This window comes from Quercus suber, unplaced genomic scaffold (genome assembly GCF_002906115.3).
Source record: "Quercus suber isolate HL8 unplaced genomic scaffold, Cork oak 2.0 scaffold_915, whole genome shotgun sequence".
Lineage (NCBI taxonomy): Eukaryota > Viridiplantae > Streptophyta > Magnoliopsida > Fagales > Fagaceae > Quercus > Quercus suber.
This window is the reverse complement of record NW_027070339.1, coordinates 82,822-109,685: the sequence shown is the minus strand read 5'-3', so window position 1 is coordinate 109,685 and position 26,864 is coordinate 82,822. Positions and strand designations below refer to the sequence as shown.

Here is a 26,864-nt window from a genome sequence, read left to right as displayed (position 1 = left end):
TAAATTTGGCTAATTAATTAATTAATTTATCACAAACGGGTCAATACATTCTTGGCTTATCAAGTGGTATCAGAGCAAGCACACTCTGATTAGAGTTAATCTTTGTTGTGTGATCCATTGACCTCTGTTTGTTATGGATAGAGGAAAATCTCTTATTATACCTCATTTATTTTATGGTACTAACCATGCATACTGGAAAGTATGCATGAAAGCTTTCTTGCAGTCATTAGATGAAAAGGTGTGGCAAGCCGTGGAGATAGGCTGGACCAAGCCAAAGGAAGCGCCGGTTGATTGGGATGATGCTAAGATCAAAGCAGCAAATTTCAACAACAGAGCATTGAATGCCTTATTCAGTGCAGTCACAAATGAGGAGTTCAAGAAGATATCCTCCATTGAAACTGCAAAGGAAGCATGGACCATTCTCCAGACAACTTATGAGGGAACAAAGGCTGTCAAGAACTTGAAACTTCAAAGGCTCACTACTAGCTTCAAAGAGATTAAGAGGGAGGATGATGAATCATTTGATGAGTTCTATACCAAGCTCAAGCACATAGTGAACTCAGCTTTTAATCTTGGGGAAACTATTCTTGAACCCAAGATTGTGAGAAAGGTGCTCAGATCTCTGCCTGAGAGATTCCATGCCAAGATCACCACGATCAAGGAATCAAAGGACATTGACAAGATTCCTTTGACAGAGCTAGTTGGTAATCTGCAGACCTATAAATTAGGATTAACAAGAATTGGTAAGCCGGGTAAGGGCAAAGCATGGCATTGAAGGCCAAGAGCAGTGATATCAATAAGTCTTCAGATGATGAAGATTCTAAGATAAAGTCCTAGATTACAAGGAAATTTAAGAAGTTCATGAAGAATGCCAATGGGAAAGGCTTCGACAAGGATCGTAAGCAATCTAGTTCCTCTCAGTTCAAAAGCCAAGACAAAGGGAAGAAGGATGCTAGGGATGGCGGTCAGTACACTGTTCCCTCAGAACCAAAGTGCTTCAGGTGTCAAGGCTTTGGACACATGAAACAGGAGTACGCTACATATCTCAAGAGCATTGGGAAGAACAAGACACTTGCTGCTACATTAAGTGACACAGAACTTGAGGATGATTCAGAAAACGAAGATGATGGAATTCTAAATGCCTTCACTACCACGATCAATCCTATTGAGGGGATTGTTGAAGATGTGGATGAAGAAGAGGAATTGATGGAGTTTAAGTTTGAGAAGATGGATGAACAAGATGACATCCACACAGCCTATGCAAAGTTATACAAGATCTCAAAAAAGCATGAAAAGATGTATAGGTTGGCCACCAAGAAGTTTAGTGATGTGGAGCTTGAGTGAGAAGAAATCTCTACAAAGTTTGATAAAGCAAATCAGACTATTAGAGCACTGAGATTTGAGAATAATTTCTTCGCTGAGAAGATCAAAGACCAAGAAGCTTAAGGCAGAATTGTTCCAAGTCAGAGTTCAGCTAGAAAAAACTTCGAGTGCTAAGCTAGATGAGATGCTCAGTCTTCAGAAATCAACTTCCGATCGAATCGGTTTAGAGTATGATTTCTCTTCTCCTAGTATTACGTCTACTAGTACTACTGTTTTTGTTCCTCCTGCTAATAATGTTGAAACTGAGAACAATGTTGTTAAAAATGACTTGGTTAGTGAGAACATAGACAAGGGTAAATCTATCTTAGAAGCACCCCCTAAGCAGGATAAAAAAGAAGTTAAAAACCCTAGAGCTAAGAGGGTAACTCTCAAAAGCCTAAACAGAAGAAACAATATTTTTGTCATCACTGTGGCACAGCTGAACATACTCGACTTAATTGCTACAAGTGGCTAGCCACTCAAAAGAGTAATAGCATGATCGTGTCGGGAGATCAGAATCAGCTTCCATCCTCTTTTGCTCCTCTTGGAGATCTTCTTAAAGCACTCATGTTCATTTCGAACTTGAACGGTTTTAACTTTTTCCCCTCACCACCAAATCAAGAGTTCGCTAAATGGAAAGGTTCTTCCAAGGTGTGGAAGGAAAATGGCTCCAAGTGATTCTATTACTTTTTCTCTCTCTCTTCTTGTTTTTGGATTTGCATTACTTGTATGTTTTGCTTTCAAGTTTTGAGTCAGTCTAGTTTTATGCTTTGCTTTGTTTAACATGTTTTTTTTTGTTTTTTTGTTTTTTTGTTTTCAGTTTTGTTTATTTTGTTTTTCATATAAAAATAAAACTTAAAAATTAAAAAAATTAGAAAAATACAAAAACAGTATGTGTTTGTGTACATTGGTACTTGTGTACCTTGGATGGCCATTGAAACAAAGTTTTCTGAACGTTGTATCTCTTGTAGCTTAGATGAGCATCTTTATGCACAATTAAGCAAATGAGTTTTGTGGCTCGTGTTTATGATGAGTAAGATTAAGTAATCTCTTGTACTTAACACTCGTATCACTCTTTTTGACGGGAAGGACTAGAAAATCCTAAGAGAAAAGCATAAATAACTATCTCACCACTGTTTCTCGCTAATCATGAAATGACATATGTATGCTTTGGCATAGCAAAAGTGCAATGTCAAAAGTTTAACATCATTGGGTATTTCTTTTCTCTCTTTTATATACTCATATATGATTTGCTTAAAAAGAAAATATGCAAAGAAAAATAAAAAGCAAAAAGAATTAAAATGCTTTAAATATGATTGCAAGCGTGTCTTCTAGGAGATGTGAGAGTTATAGGATATACATCGAAGGTGATAGTTCACATCAAACGGTTATGATTGTGTGTGAGTTCAAGTGATTTTCTCATATCTCAAATCGTCATAACATGTAGACACTTATGCAGTCTTGCGATGTTTTTCACACACAACACGCAACATTCTTTGCTACTCTTGATACATGTGTAGGTACAATGTGATTTAGCCATCACAAGGTTTACATGTGTTAATGTATATTCACTAAACTGTCTTAACTTATTTTTGAAATATAAAATTAGTTAGACTTATTTTGTGTGTGTGTGTGTGTGTGTGTGTTTTGGGATTTATGTGCTTTACATTTTTCTTATTGAGAGATGTTTTTGAGAGGTTAAAATGTTTTTTGGATCCTTGGTTGAGTTTTATGCTTGATTGCATTTATGTCTGTGTTTTTCTCTTCTTGAAAAACTATTTTTAAAGCAATCTCGATAGCTCCTCGACACCTTTTGATACCTAGCTTATCTATCGAGCTCTTCAGTTGCTTTTTATCGCAATCTCGACACCTCTAGATAGCTATGTCGATCGATCAAAAAACTTTATGTCCCCTCGATAGCTCCTCGACAGCTACCTCGATCCATCGAGCTTGTTTTTGTTATGGATACCTCTGGACACCTGCTCGATAGTTGCATTTGTCGAAATTTTTTAAAGCTCAATACCTCTTGATACCTATCTATCTGTCGAGAATTACTGAGCTTCTATATATAGGGTCAGCGCGATTCGGACTTCACTTTGCTCGATCTCTCTAGACTCTTCACCTCCCAAAACTTCTCTCTTTCACTTCAAACCTCTTCCTCAAGGATTTTTTGGCCTTAATCAAGTTTTCTTCACCTGGTAAGTGTCTTAATCCTTCTTTTTCATGCATTTTCATATCTTTTAACGTAAAAATTGGGGTTTTTGGAAAATGTTCGGGATTTTTTCAAATTGAAGAGATTTTTGCAAAATTTTTAGGATGGGTTTTGTGTTTTTGATCTTAAGACTTCATGCATTGCATCTTGATATGCATGAAATATATACAATAAAATACTCACATATCTACATATTTAACCTTACTTTTATGTTATTTTGTGACTGATTATATATTTTTGTGTTGCAGGTAACAAGGGTTCTACATGCAAAGTGGGGCTAGGCCAATTGACTCAAGCCAACTTACATCAAGCCAGGCATGAATTCAAGAGAAGACCAACCCAATTAAATTTAAGTCCAATTGGAGCAAGAAATCAAAGGAAATTTGCACCAAATCCAAGTCCAATTCGGATTAGGATTCCAGCCTGCACATCAGTTAGTATTTTTGGTATAACGTTTGGGTCAGATGTCCAATCGAGATGATTCAAGTTAAGCTGGAAAGTTAACATAAAGGGTTACAACTTTTTAGTTTACCAAAAGCCCAAATTATGACGTTAAATGGGCCAAAATTATCGGTTAAGTGAAGCCTAAAAATCTAGGATTTTTTCCAAACGGGAATTCAACTTGTAATAGGATTCCTTGACCTATTTAAAGGCTCTTCAGGGAAAAATTCAAAAGGGGTGGAGGCTAGTGCTAGGGCTGAGGGCTGAACATGGAGAGTGCGACTACTTCTTTGGTTTTCTTCCATAACAGTTAGTTTTATTTTATTTGTCTAGTTTAATGTTTAGTATTTTATTTTTGTGTTTTCTTTCAATTATCATGAGTAGCTAAATTTATAATTAGGGTTGAGGATGAAACCTTATTAAGGATTATCAGTAATATTTATGTAATTTGATTTTTCCCACAATAATTGTTCTTTAATGATTTAAATTGTTCTTGCTTCATATCAATTGACTAAAATGAGATTCTAGATATAAGTTCAATCATGTTTTTCTCATGATTTAGGATTTGTCTTAATTAATTGAATACTTGGTTTATTAATTCTTGATTATAAAATTGGATATCACTTGTGATTTGTCTGTTAATGGATAAAATTTATGATTTGATTTTTAGAATTGGATGTATCTTGTGATTTGTTTGGCTACGGATACAATTGATGATTTGATTTTATACGTAAGAAGCGAAGAAGAACAAGCTTTAGATTTTCAAACATAAGTTTTAATGATGATATTTTCCATGATAGCAAGATTGATTTCTAGATTATCATGTAGTGGTTGGAAAAAATTAATGATCATAAATATATGTTGATACAACTTAAAAGGCGGATTCCAAAACCTTAATTCCTTTCCCTTGATTGTTTACATCTTTTTATTGCTTTATATCTTTTGCTTAGTTTAATTATTTGCTTAATTTTATTATTTGCTTAGTTTATTTAATTTCAAAACAACGAATTTTTATTAAACTAAATTAGGATTAATTTGGTTAAGATTTGATTTAATTTTCCTACGTTCATTCAAGTCCCTGTGGGTTCGACCTCGTTCTTGTTAAACTATACTTTGGTATAGTTCATACACTTGCGAGTACTTTAAAGTTTCACAACACATCTCATTTGCATTATAACATTGTTTCATGCATTCTTAGATGTGTGTTTACTTTGTTGCAAACTTGTGTGCTGGTAGGATTGGATTGGGCTAAGCCCATGATGCAATTATCTTTGCATATCACATGTTCATGCATTCCCATGCATACGTACTCTCTATTTAATATATTTTGCTATTTTGGGACTTTTTTGATTGTCTCTTTCTCCCCCCCCCCCTCACTTTCTAGTTTACGTTAGTGCGTTATGGCACCAAAACGTAAGTCTGTTCCATCCCGGAACCCTCTTCGTTTCGGGGCATCCACTTCTTCTTCTAATCCTACCTTCTCTTATGTTCGGTTCTGTGATGAGGACGCTCGAAAGGACTTCTCAGAGAACTTTTCTAGGCAAGGCATTCATTTGGAACTCCATGTCATTTTGTCGGACTTCTCTGACATTGACCTACCCACTGTCATTCATAGTGGGGTTGGGAGTCACTGTGTGACGTCCCCGTCACTTGTTCATCTGTGCAGATCCAGGAGTTCTACTTCAACACGTATGGATTTGATTATTTAGTACCTCTTTTTGTTACTCGCGTTCGAGGTACGCGCATTGTGGTCACATTGAATGTTGTATCCGATGTGCTCCGTGTCCCGAGGGTAGAGCATTCTGACTACCCCAGTTGTGAGCATCTGAGGACTGTGTCCAAATACGAGCTTATTTTTGCTTTTTGTGAGCATTTACCTGATTAGGGTGATTGTCAGTTCACTCATTGTACGGTCTTTGCTAAAGGCCCTCGTTTTCTTAACATGGTTATGACTTTTGTTTTACATCCCTTATCTCATTATATCTCTATTACAGAGCCCCGTGCTCAGTTTTCTTTCACTTTTAGAGCATCTTAGTATAGATTTTCCCTCTCATTTCATTCTTTCTATCATAGATGTGTATAGGGATACGGCGTCTTGTGATAAGCTCATCTTCCCTTCTGCTATCACGAGGATTTTACGCCATTTTTCTATTCCCTTTCCCATTTCCGACCACTTTCACGTTATGTGTGACATTGACGCCGCTACTGTTAAACGGAGCGAGGCGTAGTTTCATTTAAGGCGGTCTGGATCAGCAGCTCCTCCCACTCCTTCAGCTCCATCCACATTTGTTCCCTCTTCTTCTATGAGCGGTGTGACTCTCAAGGATATCATGGCGCAACTTCAACACATGGATGCTCGTCTTGACACTCTCAATGATGAGTTGTGTCAGGTGAACATCTATGTTAGTTGTATTGCACGACGCCAGGCAGTCATGGGTGGCTTCGTTGCTTCTCCTTCACCTACTCCAGAGGCTTCTGAGGATGAGGATGATGATGATGATGCTACTGCTTTCGATGATGAGGATGATGGAGATGCTAGCTCTTCCAGTGCCGACGAGATGTTCACTTAACACTCTTACCCTTTGTCACTTGTGACAAAAATGAGAAGTAGTTTTGGTTATGAGAGTAGTCATAGTTAGGGGGAGAGTTAGTATAGGAGATTTTTGTTAGGGGGAGTGTTGATATTGAAGGATTTAGTGAGGATTTGATGCATCTTTTTCTTTTCTCTCCTTTTTAGATACATTATTCTTGTACATATTTTGACATACGTTGTACTTATATTCTTTATATATATTGATGTATGTTTTTCACCTACCCTTACATGTGTTGTTTCTTTTCTCTCTTTCTCCACATGCCTCTTATTACTTGTATGCAATCTATTAGTTCCGTTTCACACTAAGATGCCTTGATGAGTTTCGTTTAAAGTGTTTCAAAAATACAGGTTATCAAAGTTTACTTGCCATAAACTCTCTTCTTGCAAAATTTTTCAAGAGTTTGTGTTAGGATAGATTTTATTGTATTCAACAAGTGAGTATGAGTTGAGTGATTTATGACTTCTCCCATATGTTCATTTGTTTGTTGTGATTTTGTCATGGATTGGCAAATGGGGAGATTGTTAGGACATATGTGTTTCACATGTTAGGAACATATGTCACTATTTTATGTAATTGGCTAATCATTTGACAAAACGCACTTTACTTGTAATTGGGTAGATCTAGGATGTGTTTAATGCTTCAAGAAATAATGTTTCAAGTTTAAGTGTTAAAACTATACAAGTTTGTCCAAGAACCAAGTTAGAAAGTGTTGTTCATTAAAGCTCGACAGCTAGCTTGATAGCTAGTATCTATCGAGGTTTAAAAGCTGCTAAAGCTTGTGGCTCGACAGCTAGCTCGATAGATGGCTATCTATCGAGGTTTATGAAGTTCAATTTTTTAGGACTGTTTTTCATCCAATCCGTGAATGTATGTTTGAGTTTTCTTTTCTCACAACCCTAAACAAATATAATGATTATTTTAAGGGCTGAAAAGGGTGACACAAGTTGCACAAGAGCAAATTTCACAAGAGTAAAGAAGAGTGTGACCGGAAACCTAGTTTGCCCTAATTCTTGAAGAAGCTGTTGTGTTTGTACATCATAGGGTTTTTGTGACCAAGCAACTTTATGATCTTCATCGTCTAGATGAACTAGAGAACTTTGCAACCAACATCCTTCTCTAGTTGGTGATTGAAGTTGCGTACTAGGATCTGCACAATTAGTTAGTCACGTACTAGGAGCCGTGCATTGAAAGGAGAGATTGTCACTACAGAACAAGTCTAATTGGGTATTGGGGTAAGGGTTCAATTGTAGGTTGGTATAAGGTACTGAGATTCCTTTACTTGTAATCGCTTGTTTTGATAATTATGAATTCTCGGGAGTGGTGATCTTAAAATCACCTGGTGGAGTTTTTGCCGTGTAGGTTTTCCTCATTCGTAAACAAATCACCGTGTCAATTTTCCGCTGCATACTTAGTTTAATTGGTGATTTGTTTGTGCTACTATGTACATTGCATGTTAATTTGATTAATTAATAAACTTGGCTAATTAATCAATTAATTTATCACAAAGGGGTTAATACATTCTTGGCCTATCAAAAATAAAATAAAAACAGCTTCATTGACCATAAAAGAATAACCTCTCAAATTAGCATTTCCTACTACATTGTCTTGCCGGCTCCAACTGCGCAGCCTGTGCTTCTTTCACTCTTTTATGCTAAGAATATCAATTCTTGTGCCAGTAGGATTCCATCGAGGTCTCAATCACCTCATAGATCTTCTACTCAATTGAACATTGTATGACAGAAATCATTTCACTCATTATATAATATGGGGTTGACCCTAATTATTTTTTTGAGAATTCATAGCCTGACTCCCAAAATTTTAAGATTAAGACTTGATTGTTGAAGAGTTTGCGGAATCCAAATAAAATGGAGTTAATACTTGGGAGTTTTTATTCAAGCAGAGAGTTAATAGTTTCATTTGGTGAAAATTTCTTTTGACAAAGTATGATGTTCTTTAGTCATGCGACTCTCTATGAACATCAAGTGTTAAACAGCAACCATTTATCTAATGAGTTCCACTTAATTTAATATTTTGAAAGAGAAATTATTTTGAAATTGAAAAAAATTAAGGCCAAGGACCAAGGCCCTTGTGGTTTAAGCATAAGTCCATCCCCAATGATAGGCACATACAAGTATGACCCAAAAGAAGAGTGCACAACAAAAGGAAAATGCTAAAGTTAATATTAATTTTAACACAAAAATTTACAAACTGAGTTGACAATAAATATTAACCACATAATAAATAATTTTTATTAATTTTGTTAAGTTAATAAATTAATTTATAAATCTATATAATAAAATGTGGAGCATCATTAGTGCCATAACATGATAACAAAATCATCTACTAAAATTTTCAAGCAAGATTTAACAAACATGAGAACATATTTTACGTATAAATGCCAAATCAACTACAGAGTAAGGGGAATCCACAAATCTAGTTTTAATGTAGTTTCTTACAGTGCAATCCAAGTAAAAATTAGTTAAGTTTGTCATTTCATGTAAAATTAATATCCTGTCCAGTAAGTTCGAGTCTAAACAGCCGAATATGTTACTCAAATAATTTAATACAGAAAATTTAGTTATACAATCAAGATCATCTGCCCAAAAGAAAGAAAAAAAAACAGTAATGGCTAGTATATTACAACTTAAGACATCACCAATTTATGAGACAGTTGTCATGTGCAATTTTATTTAAGCAAATTCAAATTTGAAATGTAGCAGGACCTCAGCTTGGATTCTCTAACCTCTTCAAATCCTAGAACCAAGAAAAGCATTTTTTATTGAATGAAGTTCCTTGCTAACTTCCTCTATATTCATTCTTTCTTTTGGTGACTCCACGGAACATGCAAGACCAATTTCAAGGACTGAGACTAAGCACTTATACACATTAGCTTCTTGATTTACTTCATTTGCTTCAATTTCATGCTCATTATTATATTCTCTAGTTGCCACTGCAGTTGCTGGAATCTCTTCAACTTCTCTTATGAGAAGTGTTGGGTCCACAATTTGAACAAGTCGTTCTGGCAATGCCATCTTAACAAAATTGTGGAGATTGAGATCATCTTTAAACATTTCATCAGTTGGCCTCTTTCCCAAGAACATCTCCATTAGAAATACTCCAAAGCTATACATGTCCCCCTCTGTTGATACCTCGCTGCCCATGCCATACTCTACAATTTATGATATGTAAGAAGATTTTGTAGTTCTTATTATAATGAGATTTGGGATTTAATGAGAGTGAAAATTCATTTGATTCATCAAAAACCAAAAAGAATTTGAACTTAAGAAAGAAGGATAAGACAGATGTTATCATTTCAAAATTTCATGTGAAAAAAAATGAGAATTTCTACATTAGAATAGAACCTTAAGGTCTCTGGTGGAACTTGGGAGGTATTTTTTGATTTATATAAAGCACAAGAAACATGGTTAATGGTTAGTACTATGAAAATGTAACCAAATTATTTTGCAATTTATATGGATATGTTGCACACATTAGGTATTGGCGTTCCTAAATGCCTTCGCTGGACCCATGTTCAAATAAAATTAGAGGTCCAATTATCATCCATTACTTGAATAATGTTGGTTGACATGCAGTAAAAAAAACATAAAACAATACGTTAGATCTGTTTTGAGACCATCTATACCATATCTGATATAGTTGATTGACAAGCTGTCATCACAACATATAGAGTTGAGGAAGTAAATGCCTAAAAAAGGCATGGCCAATGCATAGTCAATATTTAGCTTTGTCAATTAATGAAATTTATGATTTATCAAGGTATAAATCCTGTTGTGAGTTTGTGTGTTTCTATGCTGCATATTAATACAAAGATAATTTTATATTAATAGTAGGATAATTGCAAAAAAACAATTCAATATGTTTCAAAAACTATTAATAACAAGATCCATAATCATTTTTATGAAATTAGACAGTTGGAAAGATAGTTACCTGGAGCAGCATAGCCAATAGACCCCTTTATCCCAATTGTACTAGTTTGCTTTTGAGAAGAATCAGTAGTAGTTGAGAGGAGTCTTGCTAAACCAAAATCACTTACATGAGCCACCATGTCATTGTCAAGAAGAATATTGCTTGGCTTCAAATCACAATGACTGATTGGTTGCACAGAATGGTTGTGAAGATAATCTAATGCATTAGCAACATCAATTGCAATATTTAGTCTTTGATGAAGGCTCAAGACCCTTGATTGATCTTCCCAATCTATCTTTAGATGCAGCCAGTTATCTAGACTCCCATTTGTCATGAATTCAAAGACTAGAGCTTTAAATTGATTCCCACTGTAATCCATGCTTGAGCAACATGTTAATATCTTGACAAGATTCCTATGCCGGATCTTTCTTAGTACATTACATTCAGCCATAAAACTCTTGGAAGCACCCTTTCATTGAAGGTTAAGGACCTTTATAGCAACTAATCTTTCCTCAGGGTGAAGAACTCCTTTATATACAGAGCCAAAACTGCCAGTCCCAACTAAGTTACTAGGAGAAAATCCATTGGTTGCCTGATAAAGCATTTTATAAGAAACATTTGGGAGGAGGTCTATTGTTGAGCCCAATGAAGATGAATCCCTTTTTGATTTTTTCCTCCAATGAGAAAAAGAATGAATGAAAACAGAAGGAAAAATATAACGACAATAGTGATTGCAATTTTAAGTTTGAATGAAAGGGACTTTGTAGGTTTTATGACTTCAACAGGACATGGAGGCAACATCAGTTGTGCAACACCACCACAAAGTTTAGTATTTCCAATCACTGATATAGCACTTGCATTTTTGAAAACTCCCTCTGTTGGCACCTCACACTCGATATCATTGAATGAGAGGTTCAATTTTTTTAAAGAAGGAAGCTTTTCTAAAACTTTTGGAATTGAGCCTGACAGGTTATTTCTTGAAACATCAAGGAATTTGAGGCCTTTTAAGAAAGCCAAAGTTGAAGGTAAGGATCCTTCAAAGGAATTACCTTGCAGGCTGAGGTACTCCAAACTCAAACAATTTCCTATGGAGCTAGGAATTTCTCCAAACAAATTATTCTCAGAGATATCAAGTTGGTTAATTTTTTTCAGATTGCCTACTTCAAAAGGTAGTTTGCCGGTAAATGAGTTGTGAGACAAGTTAAGTAGTATTGAAAAGGAAGATAGACCAATAAGGTGCGCGGGGATGAATCCACTAAGATTATTTTGTGAAATGTCTAAGATTTGCAAATTTTGGCAATTACCTAGACTTGGAGGTATGCTTCCTTCTAATCTGTTTTCATCTAAATCGAGTTTGAATAACTGAGTAAGGTTGCCTATGGAGGTTGGTATCTCTCCTGACAATCTATTTCCATTTAAAGCCAATAGTTGAATTTTCTGAAACTTCTTGAAAATAGTGGGAATGAGGCCTATGAATAGATTATACTCCATGCCCAAGGCAATTAAGTTGACAAGATTCCCTAATGTTACTGGAATAGTTCTAGAAATTTCATTGCTTCCAAAATATAATTCAGTAAGTTGGGTTGACAAGTTGCCTACAGGTATAGGCAAAACACCTCCAAATTGGTTTGTATCGAAATCCAATATATCTAGTTTACTACAATTGGTCAAAGATTTTAAGAAATCCAGGCTCCTTCCTAGGTAATTGTGACTCAAGTCTAGCGCCCAAAGATCTAGCAGATTTCCCAAATTAGTTGGAACTAATCCCAAAAATTTGTTTCCACCAAGATCAAGGATTTGAAGCTGAGATGTGTTGCATAATGAAATAGGAATTGGCCCAGAGAATTCATTATTAGCAAATAAAAGTGATTTGAGATTAGGGAGAGTGTGGCCAATGTTGGCTGGCAGTGTATCGTTGAGTTGGTTTTCTGAGACTGAGAATATTTGGAGAGATGATATATTGTGAAGGGAGAAAGGGACTGTACCTGAGATTTTATTGGCTGTAATGGTGAAAAAGACTAAGTTTTTTAGATGACCAATGACATATGGTATATTTCCCACAAATTTGTTATATGCTAGAGAGAAAATTCTAATTGATGAAAGATTTCCAAAAGATGGTGGGATTCTTCCTGTCAGATTGTTTGCACCAAGCCGAAGCAATTCAAGCTTCTTCAAAGAGCCTAACTCTGCTGGAACTTTCCCATCGAGTTTATTCACTTGAAGATTTATCAGTATGGCATTGGAGCAATTGGATAAGATGGATGGTACGTCACCTTCCAATGTGTTATTGTTAAGATAGAGCTTTTGCAGTCGGAACAAATGACCAACTTCATGTGGGATTTTGCCATAGAAGCTGTTGTTTTGGAGATTGATGATCCTTAGGAAGGTGAGATTACTGATGTAAGGTGATATGGATCCTTGTAACTTGTAGCCTTGTAGGTCCAAGGCCGTGACTCTTTGGTGCCGTCGGCCACAAGTGATTCCAAACCAGTTGCAGAAGTCCATAGAATCATTCCATGAGCTCAACATCATATCTGGGTCATGAGTTATAGATTCTTTGAATTTAATCAAAGCCAAACGATCAGTCTCGTTTGTTGGAGCATTGGCAGTAATGGTGGGTTGCAATAAGTTTATAGAAAAAAGAAGAATGACATAAAGGTGCATAGGCCAAAGTGCATATAGGTTGGTTTGGCGAAGCTTCATTTGGCTTGAGGGGGCAGGAAGCTGGTAAATTGTTTGTTGGTGCCAGATATGCAACTGAACAATCAACTTCACTTGGTTGCAATTTTGTAAGGGGGACGAGTGAAGATCTATATATAGAATATATTTTTGGTAAAGGTGGACTTGCAATGAGAGCTAAGGTTGGAACAGAAACACAATGTGCCAGGAAAGTCTGGGAAAGCCTTAAAGACTTAGGAATCACACCAAGATAACACCATTTAGGAAGAAAAAAAAAAAATTTCTCGTTGAACATAAAAGAATGACCTCTCACATCAGCAGCTCCCACTAAGCCTTGCCGGTTGGATTCCATGGACGTCTCCATCACCTCATTAGTCTTCTAGTTAATTGAACGGAAATCATTTCACTCATTCATTGTATTGGATTAGTGCTAGAGTTACAGCAATTATGTTGCCTACCATGATTTATTTGCAGAGAATTCATAATTTATTCCCAAAATTTTAAGAGTAAAACTTAATTGTAAGTGTTTTCAAAATTTTAATAAGAGGAAGTTATTACTTAGAGCACTTGTACCGTATCAGTGTTTGCATATATCACATTTTAGCCGATCAAACCTAAAATTTATATACATTAGGCCATGCAAAATTATATAAAAATACGTGGTTGGCTGGTTGCTATAGTAATGATGTGTATTTATATTAATACTGTTCATTTTACATTTAGTTTTTATTATTTCTTTACGTATCCATAGATAAAGAAAGAGAGTCGATGGTAATTATTGTGCATGAAGAAAGAGAAACAATTAAAAAAATCAAGAAATTTGATATTTTAATGATATGAAGTGTAAAATAAATAATCTAATGTGAGGTGTTTTGAAAAGTAAGTATATAGAATAAAAAAAGTAAATTCCAATACTAAAATAGATCAATTTTTTTTTTTTTGCATGTACGTATGGGAATGCTTTTACTAGCTTCTTCTTTTTTTTTTTTTTTAATTGTTTATGTAAGCAAATAGACTTTTCATATTTTATATATATGGGTCAATCCTAAGTTCAACTAGTGGCTTACAACCCACAAAGCAAGGTGAGGACATCAAGTCCTGGGGCCTGGGCCTCTAGCACCGTCAAGCAAGGCAAGCTCTACATAAAAAGAAGTAGTTTTTAGATATTTTTGATTTAAAATATCTGGTTTTTCATTTTAGTCATGAATTCATTGTGGAAGGTTGAAAATTTCTGTGTCAAAATATTAAAATAAGTAGAACACGCTGCTGTTTATCACTTGGGGTACGTTTGGTACACTGAATGTAGATTACATTAGGAATAGTAATCTTTATTATTGGGAATAGAAGACATTGTAATGGAATAATTATTACCATTCATAAGTTTGGTTGTTACATATGGAAAACTTGTAAAAGAAGATGTATAAGGAAACTTTACATTTCTGGAAATATATTAATTTTAAAACCTATTATCTACACTAAGGAATAGCTATTACATCCATTTTAAAGAGGAATAGCTATTCTTCAATTTAAAGAATAGTTATTCCAATGTAATAATTAATCCATGTAATAAAGATGCAACCAAATGACCAAATTGATATTACACATGAATAGCTATTCCATTACAAGAGCTATTACAGCGTACCAAACGTACCCTTGATGTTTATTGAGACCTGAGATTCACATGACTGATTATCATTATTGATCATACATTTTCAAAAGAAATTTTCATCAAAAGAAATTTTCATTAAATAAAACTATTCTCTTTGATGAAATTTATCATATCCCTAATACCATTCATTCAAATACTTGTTAATTATCTTCTTAAAGTGTCACTAATCAAATCATTGCTATATTGTTTGTAATCAAATCATTGCTATATCATTTTTGAAGTAAAATTTGTAATAGTTTTAGCATTTAAAAAAAAAAAAAGCATATTACAAAATATAAAGAATAGAGTTTTGTTATAAAAAAAAAATGATGATATTAAAACTAGTTAAATAGGAGTATTATTAAGTGATAACAAAGAGACCCCGTTTATATATATCCTCCTCCTAATTCGTTGGGTTGCCCTTGTTTAAAACTTTGAAAGACTGATATTATTAAAACGAAGGACTCAAAAGTCAGTCTAGCAGCCGCTCAGCCCAACGAAAACTACTACTAGGAATTGAAACTTTGATACCAATAGGGAGTTGAATCTAGCGTGTGTTATGGTTATGTGGTACCAAGATGTGCCCCATTAGCAATCACATACCAAGCCACTGCACACCCTTGGTGCGGTGGTCACTTCACATGTATAAATGTTTGTGGTGTATAGGGGGTAAGGGCCAAGGTTCAAGTCTCCAGGGGGGAGTTTCACACACATATACACTTAGATTACTCTAGAGTAGAAATTCTATCTTGTATTTAAAAAAAAAAAAAAGCAATCACATACCAAGATAACACCATTTTATAAATTATTAAAAAAAAAAAAAAGCATCATCGACCATATAAGAATGACCTGTCATATCAACATCTCCCATTAGTCTCACCGGCTCCTACTGCCAAGCCTGTGCTTCTTTAACTCTCTTAACTATTATGGTAAGAGCATTCCCATTCCCTTTCCCATTAAAGGTTCTAAAAAGTTTAGCATTTAGCATCTTAAAAACCAATTTTATAACATTTAACACATCACTTTACAATACAATCTACATCAAAACTTCTATTTTTTTTACCACTTCATTTAAATATTCTTTCTTTATTATTTTTTATTCATTTTTTATTTTTCCTCTCTCTCCTCTGTCTCTCTCTTTCTTAACCCAACTATTCTCAGCACCGCCGGCCACCACACTACCAACAATTTCCACAAAACCCACCACCCAAACACCCACCAAAAACCCACCACCCATACCACAACCACCACAAAACTACCACCCATGCCATAACTAACAAAAAAAGAAAAAAAAACATAGTAGAAAGAAACCTCCACATCCACATCCACATCCACCCACAACCACCACATCCATCCCACAACCACCACATCCACTCACCACCACAAACCACAGCAGAAAAAAAAAGAAAAAAAGAAAAAAAAAACCCTCCACCATCGCTACCACTAGCAAACCCACCAGTGGAGCGGACCCATCATGCCGAACCAAAACCCATAGGACACGGACACCAATTCCCTCCCCGTCGTCATCTTCTTCCACGGCGTGGCTTGACGTCCTCCTTTGCACTGTAAATCAAATCAAGACCCACCCCAACCAAATTAAGACCCAAAATCCCAAAATCAAATCAAACTCACCCTGATCTGAACCCACCACAAAATCGTAGCCAAAACCCACCCCAACCCAACCTATCCGATAACCACCACCCAGCAGCCCAACCTCTTTGATCTCAACCCCAACCAAGAACACCGATTAAGCCGACATTTGGGTCTACCTTAAGAATGCCCACTCAACTCAGCCACACCCAACACCCACGAACTCGAGATGCAGAGAGAAAAGGAAACGGAGAGGCGGAGAGAGTGAAAGAGAGATGAGACAGAGAGCACGAGATAGAGAGTGTGAAAAGGAAAGAAAGAAAAGAATAAAAAATAGTAGCAGCTTGCTATAGTGAGGTGTTAGAAATAAAATCTCACTGTAGCAAGTAGCTAAAATTTTTAAGATTTGGCACCCTTGATAAAGATGGGTTTTATGATTTAAGGTCCTAAAAATGCTAAAAAATAACATTTAGCATTTTTAACACCTTTAATGAGAATGCGCTAAAGAATGTCAATTCTTGTGCCAGTTGGATTCCATGGACGTTTCCATCATGTCATTAATCTTCTAGTCAATGGAACGAAAGTTCACTCTATTGGAGTATTGCTAGAGTTACAACTATTGGCCCATTTGGTACATAAACTTAAACACATGTTTTCAGTTTTTAAACAACATTACATATATTTTCACACACTTTTTTACCCACATGTATTTCCAAAAAAATTGAAAACTGTTGTTTAAAACACTTTTTTACCCACACTATTTCCAAAAAACTGAAAACTGTTGTTTAAACACACGTACCAAACGGGCATGTTGTCGACCATAATTTGTTGAGAATTTATAATTGATTCTCAAAATTTTAAGATTAAGAATTAATTGTTAATTGTTAAGTTTTTTCAGAATTCTAATAATATAGAATTATTAAGAACAAAGTTTACCACCGCGCACCCTTTGTCCGAGTTCAAGTTTCTAGAAGGGAGTTTTACACACATATACACTTAGATTAGGCTAGAATTAAAATTCTATCTTGTATAAAACAAAAAAAAAAAAGTTTATCTATAAAATTGGTTATAATATTAGACTACAACCTTACTTAATATTTTTTTTTATTGGAGGTGAATTTTGACAAATCCACCATTAGATTACAACTTTTTCTTATATCCTTTATGCTTGTAAAATTACTAGAAAATTAAAGATCAATAGCTATGTCATCAATACATTGTTTAAATTGCAAGTGTTTGTAGTATAAAATTATGCATAAAATATAAGCTTATAGATTATATAATAAATAATATTTGATTGACACAAAATTTGACATGTATTAAGAGAGTAAGAAATATGCAATTTAACGGTTAGATTTTCAAAATATGTAGTAATATTTATTTTATTGAGTAAGGTTATAGCCTTAGACTCTAACCAATTTTGTAGTTGAACTATGTCCATTTAGTAATTAGAGAGTACTAGCATAAGTGCATAATAAAAAATATATCATAGTTTAGTCAACTAAGCCCAAAACTTAGCCACATTAGACCATGCAAAGTTATCCACATTAAGTCTTGCAAAATTATGAAAAAAAAATACATGGTTGCTATAGTAATTGTGTGTGAAGAAAAAAGAAACAATTAATAAAAATCAAGAAAATTTGATTTTTTAATAACATGTAATGTAAAATAAATAATCTAATGTGGGATGTTTTGAAAAGTGAGTATGTAAAATAGAAAAAAGTAAAAATTAGTTATGTTTGTCATTTCTTGTAAAATTAATATCCTGTCCAGTAAGGTCCGGGGTCTAAACAACCGAATATATTACTCCAACATCTTGATATAGAAGAAAATTTAGTTGTACAATCAGGATCATCTATCCAAAAAAAAAAAAAAGACCTTAATGACCCGCATATTACAGCTTAGGACATCACCATTTTATGAGACAATTCTCATTTGCAATTTTATTTAAGCCAATTTGAATTTGAAAAGTAGCAGGACCTCAACTTGGATTCTCTAACCTCTTCAAATCCTAGAACCTAGAAAAGCAATTTTTATTGAAAGTAGTTCCTTGCTAACTTCCTCCATTTTCATTCTTTCCTTTGGCGACTCTACAGAACATGCAATGCCAATTTTAAAGGACTGAGACTAAGCACCTATACACATTAGCTTCCACTTGGCTGTGGTTAACAATACCTTGAGTTTCTTCATCTGCTTCAATTTCATTCTCATTATTATATTCTCTAGCTGCCACTGCAACTGCTAGCATTTCTTCAACTTCTCTTATGAGAAGTGTTGAGTCCACAATTTGAACAAGTCATTTTGGCAATGCCATCCAAACAAAACTGTGGAGATTGAGATCATCTTTAAACATTTCATTAGTTGGTCTCTTTCCCAAGAACATCTCCAGTAGAAATACTCCAAAGCTACACATGTCCCCCTCAATTGATACCTCACTGCCCATGCCATACTCTACAATTTATGATATATAAGAAGATTTTGCAGTTCATGTTATAATGAGATTTGGGATTTAATGAGAGTGCAAATTCATTTGATTCATCAAAAACCAAAAAGAATTTGAGCTTCAGAAAGAAGGATATGATAGACGCTATCATTTCAAAATTTCATGTGAGAAAAATGATAATTTCTACATTAGAATAGCACCATAAGGTCTCTGGTGGAACTTTTTTTTTTGAGGAACTTGGGAGGTAATTTTTATTATTATTATATGAAGCACAAGAAACATGGTTAATGGTTAGGATTATGACAATGTAATCAAATTATTTTACAATTGATACGGATAGGTTGCACACATTAGGTACTAGCCTTCCTAAATGCCTAGACCCATGTTCAAATAAAATCAGGGGCCCTATTATTATTCATTACTTGATTAATGGTGGTTGACATGCAATGACAAAAAACATAAAACAATACATTAGATCTGTTTTGAGATTTGAATGATTATTTGTCTACTTTCTAGCAAATCTTTAATCTATTAGTATTTTTTTTATGAATCAACAATTTGTAATCTTAATCAATATACTTTAACTTGCACATTAAATACATTTACAATATTGTTTTAGACTATTGTACATAATAGGGATATACTTAAAAATATGTACTGAAAAAAAAAATTAAATCTCTTTTTTTTTTTGGTCCCTCAAAGTTAAATTCCTGACTTCACCACTGACATATAGGAGTTTGTTTGTTTGGGTATGTTTGTTTGGAGTTAGAAATGCTGGAAAATTGAGGAGAGAAAAGTGGAGAGATGACATTTTTAATGGTTGTTTGGTTGGGAGGGGGAAAGGAAAAAAAGTGGCGGGGCCCAAGTGTCTTCTCCTTGGGCCCACAAACTAAATTTTATATCCTCTCATTTCTCTTCTCAACCAAATAAATATGTTTTCTATTCCTCCACTTTTCCATCTTCCCATCCAAATACCATGAGAGAAAAGTAAAATATTTTGAATCCTCCCACTTTTCCATCTACTCTCCATTTTCTATCCTTTCAATTTTCCACCCCTCCAACCAAACAGATCCTTAAAAACTTAGGAATCATACTAAGATAACACCATTTAGGAGAGAAAAAAAAAAATCCTCATCAACCATAAAAGAATGACCTCTCCTATCAACATCTCCCAATAAGTCTTGCCATCTCCTATTGTTGAGCCTGTGCTTCTTTCACTCTATTATGCTAATAATGTCAATTCTTGTGCCGGTTGGATTCCATTGAACGTCTCCTCTCCATCACCTCATTAGTCTTCTAGTCAATTGAACAAAAATCATTTCACTCATTCATTGTATTGGAGTAATGCTATAGTTGCAACAAATATGCTGTCGACCATGATTAATTTGTTGAGAATTCATAACGAATTTCTAAAATTTTAAGAACTGAAGCGTAGTATTTATTGTTCCTATGCTTCAGTTGAGCACATTAGCGTCCATGTCATTATCTAGCTTCTTTCCAATTTTTTTTGTAATTTTTTTACATTTACTCATTTTTTTAATATTTATACTTTCTCCAACCTTTCTCCATCCATTACCTTTTCATCTCCCCACTACTTTAATATCACTATTCATCTTTCCCTCCATCTTCTCTTATTTTGTCTCTTCTTATTCACACCATTTTACTATACTTTTCTCTCTCCTTTACCTTTTCATCTCCCCACTACCTTCTACTTTAATATCACTCTTCATCTTACTTTATTTTGTAACTTCTTATTCACAAATTTTTCTATAAATTTGTCATTCTTTTTTACATTCTTTGCATAGTTTTCCCTCACAAAAAAATGTTATTTCTCTCTCTCTCTCTCTTAATTTTTTGGTTTATTTTTTTATTTTTTTTATTTTTCTTACATCTTTGCTTTAGGTTGATAAAGTTGTGTATTCTTTAGAACTCTACTTTGGTTGATGCGATTAAATTTTGTATTTTAGGATGTTTATTTTTTGTTCTCTTTGATTACTGATTTACTCTAATCAATTATTTTTAAAAATAATCCTAATACGTTAATTCAGTAGAATAACAACCTTCATATTCAATAATTGTTAACTATATTTTAATTTTAATCATCTATCATGAAAGAAATATGGAAAATACTCAAATTGAAGGAATTCCTCTACAATTCAAGGAGGTAATACCGCTTGAAAAAGATCACAAAAAATAGAAGGAAAATCAAGCAAATAATATCCTTGGTGTGGGAGTCAGATAATCAAGTACTCTACTTCTTCTTTTTTTTTTCAATAACATTACACCAATAATATATTTAGTTTTCAATAAACTGAACAAAAAAGTAATGTTTTTCTTTTATATTGTAGGAAGTTAAATTTGAAAATGATTTTCGATGTAACCATTGCAAAAGTAACTCTGATTTTCCAATTCCAAGTGATAGGCCAAAAACGAATTGACCCCTTGTGATAAATTAACCAATTAATTTAGCCAAGTGAATTAATTAAATTAATTATCATGCAAACGCGTGGTAGCACAAACAAATCACTAATAAACTAATTATACAGTGAAAAATAAATAACATGGTGATTTGTTTACGAATGGAGAAAACCTGACGGCAAAAACCCCACTAGGTGATTTTTAGGTCACTACTCCCAAAATTCCACTATTATCACAACAAGCTGTTATAAGTAAAGGAATCCCAAGTACCTTATCAACCTACAGTTGAACACTTACCCCAATACCTAATTGGACTTGTTTTGTAGTGACAATTTCCTATTTTGATACATGGCTCCCAAGTACGTGACTAACCAATGCGCGGATCCCAGTACACGACTTCAAACACCAACTAGAAAGAGTTGTTGGCTGCAAAGTTCTTCAGTTCATCCACGATGAAGATCAAAAAGATGCTTGGTTACAAAACCCAAAGGTGCACATACACAGCAACTTCTTCAGAAGAGATGAACTAGGGTGAAATTTTGTCTTCAATCACAAATTGCTTGAACAGACTTTGCTCAATGCTTGTGCAACTTGTGTACTCTTTTACGGCCCTTAAAACAATCCTTTTATATGTCTAGGGTTAGGAGAAAAGAATGCCCAAACACATAAAATCGGATCCCAAGAAATCAAATTAGAAATTCTGATTTTGTAAACCTTGACAAATAGAAGTTGTCGAGCATATGTTGAGATAGCTGTCGAGACATGGGCAGAACAGCTTCCTTAAACCTCGACACATGCTAGCTGTCAAGATAGCTATCGAGTTTTAGTAACTTTGCACTTTCAGCTTGTTTTCTTGGATAGACTTGAAGGCTTCAACACTTGATCTTGAAACATGGTTTCTTGAAGTATTTTAACACATCCTAGATCTATCCAATAACAAGTAAAGTGTGTTTTGTCAAAGGATTAGCCAATTATATAAAATCATGACATATGTTCTTAACATGTGAACCACATATGTCCTAACACCAAGATAAAATATAAATTATCAATTTTACAATCATACAATATATGTAAACATAAAAGTAAATTTTTTAATAAATAAATTTAATCAAATTAGATATTTATACATGCAGGTATAGAATTCAACTCAATGTTGATGATGCAATAGAGTGTGCTATATTTATTTTGTTTGATAAGGAAGCAGAAAAATTACTTTAAACAATAGCAAGAGAACTATCAAACAAATGTGCAACTGTAAGACCATACAATTAGCATATATGATCTTTCATTTACTTTGACAAGAATATACTAAATTATATTCAATATTTTATCAGATAAATGCAAATTTCAACCTACTAAATGAAAATAGAAAAGCTCATTGGAAAAACATTTGTGTTTCAACTAAAGCTTAACGGCTATAACTGGAAGGAAGGAAGGATATTCAGATATAGGAATTCATATTGTGTCAAAACAATCAAATACAAGTCTTTGCTCCATTAATAATAAAACCTTTTTGGAAAATCAAAACTTATGCAAGTTATACTACCTACATTCTTAACTTCTACCTACTTCGATTATCATTAAAATAACAAATAAATAAATAAAGCAGAAAATTTTTTGACCTCATGAGGCACATGAATCAAGGGTATCCAATTAAACACTAGCACTGATAAAAATAAATAGTAAAATATAGAAAAATAATGAATCACATCAATACCAGCCGGCAACTGTGGCTACTACTATTCCATGAAATTTACTCATTTTAGCAATAAAAACTTCATTATTTAACAATCAAAATATAATCTCAGCTCATTTTATTCAACATTTGAATTCAACTATATCCTCCAAATCTATTAAATAGCTACCAAGGATATGTCCTCTGGTAATAATATAAATTGCATAAAAAATAAAGTTACCCAATTGAAAAATCCCATTTTCCAACATTTTATTTCACCTTTAATTACGAAAAGGTAAAATAACTTATGTGGATATTAATAACTTTTCAGCTACTTCAAAATTATTAATAATTAATTTATATAGGAGTTTGATAGTTCAGATATACTGTCTTTTGATTTTTGATTTATTTATTTATTTATTTTTAAGGAAAGTGGCAATTGAATAAGTATGAAGAAGTAATTCAATTAAATAGAGAGAGGACGAGCTGAAGAACGGGATATTAATGATTGTTTCAACTATTTCAATATTATTAATAATTTAATTATAAGAGACTTTTGATGGTTCACATATATATATATATATACTATATATAAGAGGATTCTCCTCTTTCAATTGGACTTTTATGTGGTTCAAAAATACCCTTATTATTGAAGGATGACTTCATTTAGAAATATTGTCATAAATGTCAAATAACAAATTCATTTTGAATTCAAAAAGAAAACTCCTAAAATTTAGGATTTTTTCCCTTCACGTTCAAAAAAAAAATTACAGTTACTGCTTATCTCTAAAGTTTATCCTTTTTATTTGTTTAAATATATATATATATATATTTCTAAATTATGATAGATGTAAATTATTAACCTTTACCCAAAAAACTAGAAGAGCCTCTGAGCACACTCGTGAGTGCGTGCTCAGAGGCTAGTGTGTGTGTGTGTGTGTATATATATATATATAGTTTTTATTTATTTATTTTTTTTATTTAAGGAAAGTGGCAATTGAACGGGTATTATAGCGTGAAAGACAATTTGACTTGGGCTTTATTGAGGAAAACATTAAACGTTAGATATAATTGAAAAATATATTAAATACTATAAGGCTTGGGCTTTATAGTGGAGGCTTGGAGTATATATGAAAAGCTTTTGTTCACTTAATCGAAAATGAAAAATTATTGCTAATAACTAAAGCAATCACTAATCCATAAAACACACACAACACTATAAATTACAATCCTAAACAACTTGAAAATTACAATTTAAAGACATCATACAACTACAGAATCACAAAAATGAGCATACAACATGATCGCAAATATTTTGTACAAGATCAAAGTACAAGGGGAAAAAAAATCCTTCTTCAAGCCAACATAGAATGGGACAAAAATGAAAGATATGGACTAGCAATTGCTCTGTTATGTGAATCAAATGACAAGGGAATACAACTACTATTATCGATTCTAAATCAACTAGATGGAAAACAACTGCTCCAAAACTATCAATAAATCTTTCGACATACAACTTTTGGAACAAACACATTTCGCATTCCAAAAAACCAAGCATGCAAAATGTTGGGATTGTGAATGTCCTTACCCTTATGGAAACAAGGAATTACATGTAACATGCAAAATGTGTTCAATTGACTTGAAAATGTATAAATTAGTCAACCGAGTATTGTAGAATTAATACTTCCAAAAAAAGAAAAAAATCAATTATACTATAAATTATCCTCATTTTGTTCCAAATAGTAATCTCTAATAAAAAAATTCTATTCCATGAGTAAAAGCTCCTGTTAGCATGAATCCTACTATATATTGGTGATTCCTATATAACACAGCTTAAGTCATAATAACATTATAAATATTAATAATAATAAGACCACTCTAAAAAAAATTATCACGCCCAACGAGTGGGGTCGCGACTAGTTCTAATAAAATGGGGTTACAAGTACTACTTAGAGCACTTGAATTTGCGTTTGCATAATTGAAAAAAGTATCACATTTTAGTCAACTAAGTCCTAAATTTATCCACATTAAATTATGCAAAGTTATTTAAGAATATATAATTGCTATAGTAATAATGTAAATTTTATCCGGAAGAAAAAGAAAGCGAGTCGTGCTTGTTGGGCTTCTCTTTCGGCTAATATTGCACACCAAAGGCCCACCATCAAGGGCCTTTTTTTTTACATCATCTCACTTTTTATAAAAGTGATTGGACATGGTTCCATTCTCCCATGAGGAAGTACACACGTTTTAATTTTAAGATTAGGCCATTGGTAGTGTAAATTTTATCCGAAAGAGAGAGAAAGAGAGAGACCCGTACTTGTTAGGCTTCTCTTCTGGCTCATACTACACACCAAAGGCCCACCATCAGGGACCTTTTTTTACATCTTCTCACTTTTTATAAAAGTGATTGGACATGGTTCCATTCTCCCATGGGGAAGTACACGCATTTTAATTTCAAAATCAGGCTACTGATAGTGAAAATTTTATCCGGAAGAGAAAGAAAGAGAGTCGTACTTGTTGGGCTTCTCTTTCGGCTCATACTGCACACCAAAGGCCCACCATCAAGGACCTTTTTTTACATCACCGAACTTTTTATAAAAGTGATTGGACATGGTTCCATTCTCCCATGGGGAAGTACATGCATTTTAATTTTAAGATTAAGCCACTGTTAGTGTAAATTTTATCCGGAGAAGAAAGAAAGAGAGTCGTTCTTGTTGGGCTTCTCTTTCGGCTCACACTGCACACCAAATGCCCACCATCAAGGACCTTTTTTTACATCACCGAACTTTTTATAAAAGTGATTGGACATGGTTCCATTCTCCCACGGGGAAGTACATGCGTTTTAATTTTAAGATCAGGCCACTGATAGCGTAAATTTTATCCGGAAGAGAAAGAAAGAGAGTCGTATTTGTTGGGCTTCTCTTCTGGCTCATACTGCACACCAAAGGCCCACCATCAAGGACCTTTTTTTACATCATCTCACTTTTTATAAAAGTGATTGGATGGGGTTCCATTCTCCTGTGAGGAAGTACATGCGTTTTAATTTTAAGATCAAGCCACTGATAGTGTAACTTTTATCCGAAAGAGAAGAAAAAAAAAAGTCATACTTGTTGGGCTTCTCTTCTGGCTCATATTGCACACCAAAAGGCCCACCATCAAAGAACTTTTTTTACACCACCTTATTTTTTATAAAATGAAATACTAACAGATGTTTTTAGGGTAATAATTAATATTTTATTTAAAAAAAATTATAGAAAAAGAATTAAAAAAAAAGCAATTAATGTTTTAACAGTTTTTTTCATTTTTCATAAAAGTGATATTAAAACTTTCATAAAATGAATTGTTAACTATTACCCTCAGAACACCCCGTTAACATGACCCTTTTATTAAAGTGATTGGACATGGTTCCATTCTCCCATGAGAAAGTACACACATTTTAATTTTAAGATTAGGCCACTGATACTGATTGCTTTGTGTACTTATTACTTTCCAATTGTATTCTATATTATCTTTTCCAATTACAATTTGTTTATGCAATTATGCTACGGAGTAGGCTCCACTTCACATGGTAGACAATGAATTCTCTTCGCCCTCTTCCTTTTATTCTACAATATTTTGCTTGTGAAGGAAAAGCCTTCCTTCTCCTTGAATCTTGAGAGATTAGGCCAGCTAATCAGCTCACATCAAACATTTTCCATAAACCATTAATCTGTAGAACCTTTTATACTATCGTGCCACTTTGTGAAGTATGGATGTGGCATAAACAGTCCCAAAAGTTTTGGCTCTTTTATTATATTGTTATTTTTGCTAAACAATGAGGTAGAAAAATGAAATTTTCAGGTTAGGAAAATATCAACCCAGATCTTTAGTTAGCT

At 33.8% G+C, this 26,864-nt stretch overlaps 1 pseudogene; it reads right to left on the bottom strand.

The window, feature by feature from the left end:
* Positions 1 to 9,078: 9,078 nt before the first annotated feature.
* On the bottom strand, positions 9,079 to 13,632 carry LOC112001289 (probable LRR receptor-like serine/threonine-protein kinase At3g47570; annotated as a pseudogene).
* Between the last annotated feature and the right edge of the window lie 13,232 nt (positions 13,633 to 26,864).